The following is a 3,897-nucleotide window of genomic DNA, read 5'->3' on the forward strand; positions in this document are numbered from 1 at the left end:
GCCACATAATGAGAAGACAGGACACCCTGGAGAAGATGCTGATGCTAGGGAGAATGGAGGGCAAAAGGAAGAGGGGCCGACCAAGGGCAAGGTGGATGGATGATATTCTAGAGGTGACGGACTCGTCCCTGGGGGAGCTGGGGGTGGCGACGACCGACAGGAAGCTCTGGCATGGGCTGGTCCATGAAGTCACGAAGAGTCGGAAGCGACTAAACGAATAAACAACAAGGTTGTGCATGGTCCTTGCTAGGAATGTGAGCCCAATGCTTAAACGATTTCTCATTGTCTGGCTGATTGGTGCAATTCTCCTTTTCTCCATGAAGTCCAAAAACGTCTGTCCATTTTTCTGGATGTGATGTAGTCTAAAACACTCTGCTTCTCCAACAATTTATTGCATTGGTTAGATCAGCGTTTCTCAACCTTGGCAACTTTAAGAGGTGTGGACTTCATTTCCCAGAATTCTCCAGCCAGCATGCTGGCTGGGGAATTCTGTGAGATGAAGTCCACACCTCTTAAAGTTGCCAAGGTTGAGAAACGCTGGGTTAGATTTTGTTTTTAAGAGCTCAAGATATCCCTAGCATCCTATCCTGCTATTTTTTTTCTCTGCAGGTAAATTGAGAGAGGGTCTGGCCCAAAGTCACTGAGTGATCTTCTATGGCTGAGGGTGGATGGGAATCTGGGTCTTTCCAATCCTAGCAACTCTTTAAAGTAGGATAGGCTACGTTTGAGAAAAACTCCATAACTGGCTTCCCATATTCACAGTTCTTTTATGCAGTAAGTAAGTTAGTTAGTTAGTTTATTTATTTACAAGATTTGTACAGCAGCTCATCTCACATGAACAACTCTGGGTGACTAACATAATAAAAAAACTTCAGTAACAGGATAGAATAAATAAGCACACCAATGGTTCAAGTTCTATACATTCTGGAAATTCATGCATTGTGTTAAAAAGTTTGCTGAAACACGGCAGAGGCTATTTTGTTGTTGCTGCTGCTGCTGCTGTTCTATCTATGCTACGACTACCTGCACACTAACTGGCCATAACTTTAGAGAACTTTTTCTCATGGTTATTCTCCATCCATCCTTGAGTTGGATGTCCCTGGTCTGGATTTCTCTCCCACCTCTTTGGCCTTTTTTTCAAGTCCCTGCAGACTTCTCTGCAAAGTAACAAGTGACAAACCTACCTGATTATACACACCTTGAGGCCATCCTTGAATGGTATCAAAATATGGGGGGGGGGGTATTTTAACAACAGAGCAGCAAAGGACAGAGTAAGCCAATCTCACTTGGGCTGGGAATGAAGGCAATGTCATACATAGCAGAATAAAGGGGGTTAGAGGAAATTGGGGAAAGTCCCAGAGTTTTGCGGGATGGGTCTTCTGCATGAATGGAATATCTGCTAGAGAGAAGATATTTACCTCTGATCAAGCAATGAAGAACATGAAAATAAAAATATTAGAATGTGTGGAATGGAATGGGTGGGGTTGTCCTGCTCCTCCAAAAATAGATGAAAAACAGGAAGAAATCCTGCTGTACTTCAAATGAATGGCACTTCAATGCTATTTACTTTGTGATAGCTATGGTTATTTTTTATGGGACAACAGGATATGCCTCTTATATGGCTCTTATATGGTTTCTTTTTTAATTGAAGAAATACTATGACAGGTCAAAAAAGAACAGCTTTCTCTGTAGATCTTCATCTCTGTTTATCCTTCCCTATTTTTAAGAAACCTCAAGGAATTGGGTGAATGAACTTAGTTTACGCTAACAGCACTGATTACAGAATTGGTGGCACAGTTCTGAAGTCTAAAACAAACTAAAGCTAAAGGATTGGTTTTAAGAATTTGCTGAGAATTTTTTTCAAAGTGAGTTTAGTCCTGTGGAGGCTGCCCGCCGGACTGTTGTTTTTTATGTGAAACTTCAATCACATCATCGTGGCCACCATCTTGACTTTTTTTTAACCACATCTGCAGGCTCTCCTGTTGTCCATGCACTAAATGTTACGTATCCATATATATATGCACATATTTACAAACCCTATTTATAGTGAATTATACTGAAAATGCAATAGGATGATGTTAGAACTGGGTATTAAAGTACCAATCCTTTCTGTGATTTCCTGGGTTTTTTAAAGTTAAATGTCTCTATTTTATTTCATTTATAAGTTCACTATTAGTCCAAATAACTTTACAACTATGCTCCTTAAGACTTTTGGGTAAGAAATGGGGAACTGAAGATAGGATATGGGAAGAAGAGATCATTTGTTGTATTTTAAGAGAAGGTGGTAAGTTACTAAAATGGTTTACACTTGTTGTGAGAAAGATGGGAAGTCGCTTTTCTTTACTATATTCTAATTTTTTCTTTCTTTTCTGCTTTTCTATTTTTTCTCACTTTCTTTTCTACACCTTCTATTTTTTCTTTTTCTTTTATTTTTTTAAGTTGGTATTAGTTTTCATTGTTGTAAACTGCAATCTTTAATAAAATTACTATTAAAAAAATATAACTATGCTCCTTTAAACTGCTTGTTCCAAAACTGCTCTCTTACTAAAGCAGCCTGTTGGTTTTACTGCTGTAAGGTTACAGAATGTACCATGCTGAAATTCATTGTGGATTGAAATTTGTTCTCCCAACATATTCCATTCAGCTTTTTTTTTTTTTTTTGCTAAACCTGGACACTGCCTGCCACCCAGAGGTGAAGGTTAGTATTTACTGCAGTGTTCCTCAACCTTGGGCACTTTAAGCAGTGTGGACTTCAACTCCCAGAATTCCCCAGCCAGCATGGGGAATTCTGGGAGTTGAAGTCCACACAGCTTAAAGTTTCCAAAGGTGAAAAACACTGATTTACTGACTTTGAAATTTAAACTGCTTTTTATACATGTCAGAAATAAATTGATTCTACCCTATCCAAATTCTACTCAGATGGGAATAAAGGAGAATAACTTATTTCATACTTGATGGCGAATACACTGGAAGATTCTTTGCTTGAAAAAAAAAATAGGGAGGTGCGCTATTTAGCCTCGAGAGGGTGTGCTTCAACAAGCGTCTTCCTACTTACCAAGAGAGTTGTTCTTATTCCACAAGATCTCCACACCACAGTTGTTGAATCAAGCAGAGCTGCTTCCAGACCTGGCTTGTATTGTACAATCACACTTTTAAATCACCCACACGTTTTAAGATTTAATTTCAATAATTCAATAATAATGTTAATTAAATTTTAAATCACACACATTTGCACAAAATAGCGATGCAGGTGTCATCCTAGAGCAGCCTTTCTCCTGTCTCTTTAGTAGAGGAGGGGCAATAACTCAAGGAAAGCCCAGCCTTTGCAAGTGGACAGTCTCAGTGATTCAGTTGCAGGAAGAGAAAGATTCGTATCTGAAATCCTAAAGAGCTCCTGGCTGTCAGTACCGTAAGTAATAGGAGGATGGCTCAAGGCTCAGTATATTGACAACTCCTACTGGAAGCCTCAAACAAAGATCAGGTAGATATATTACACCGATAGTGCAAGAGTGTAAATTTTCTTTACAGTTCCCACCATACATAAAGTATGATGGTTTAACATGCAGCAAGTAGCTGCATCCAGTCAACTTAGTTTGGGGTCGGAAGCTCAGCAAGGTTGAGCCTGGCGACTAAATGGACGGAGGACCACCAGGAAATCCCAGGGGTGGGAAGTCCTACAGCTACCCACTTCCGACTGTCTGAAGAAGACTGCACTCAATCCCACTCCCCTTCCTCCTCCTCCTCCTCCTCTCGCGGGATTTCCGTTCTCCTGCGCGATCTGAACTACGCCTCCCGACAGGCGGCGCCCGCCCCTTTCCACCCGGGCGCTCGGAAGGGCGGCGCGAAGCCTGCCGGGAGGCGTAGTTCGCCGCCTTCTTCTTCCGGCGCCTGCGGCCG

Source organism: Candoia aspera, chromosome 13 (genome assembly GCF_035149785.1).
Source record: "Candoia aspera isolate rCanAsp1 chromosome 13, rCanAsp1.hap2, whole genome shotgun sequence".
NCBI classification, from domain to species: Eukaryota; Metazoa; Chordata; class Lepidosauria; order Squamata; family Boidae; genus Candoia; species Candoia aspera.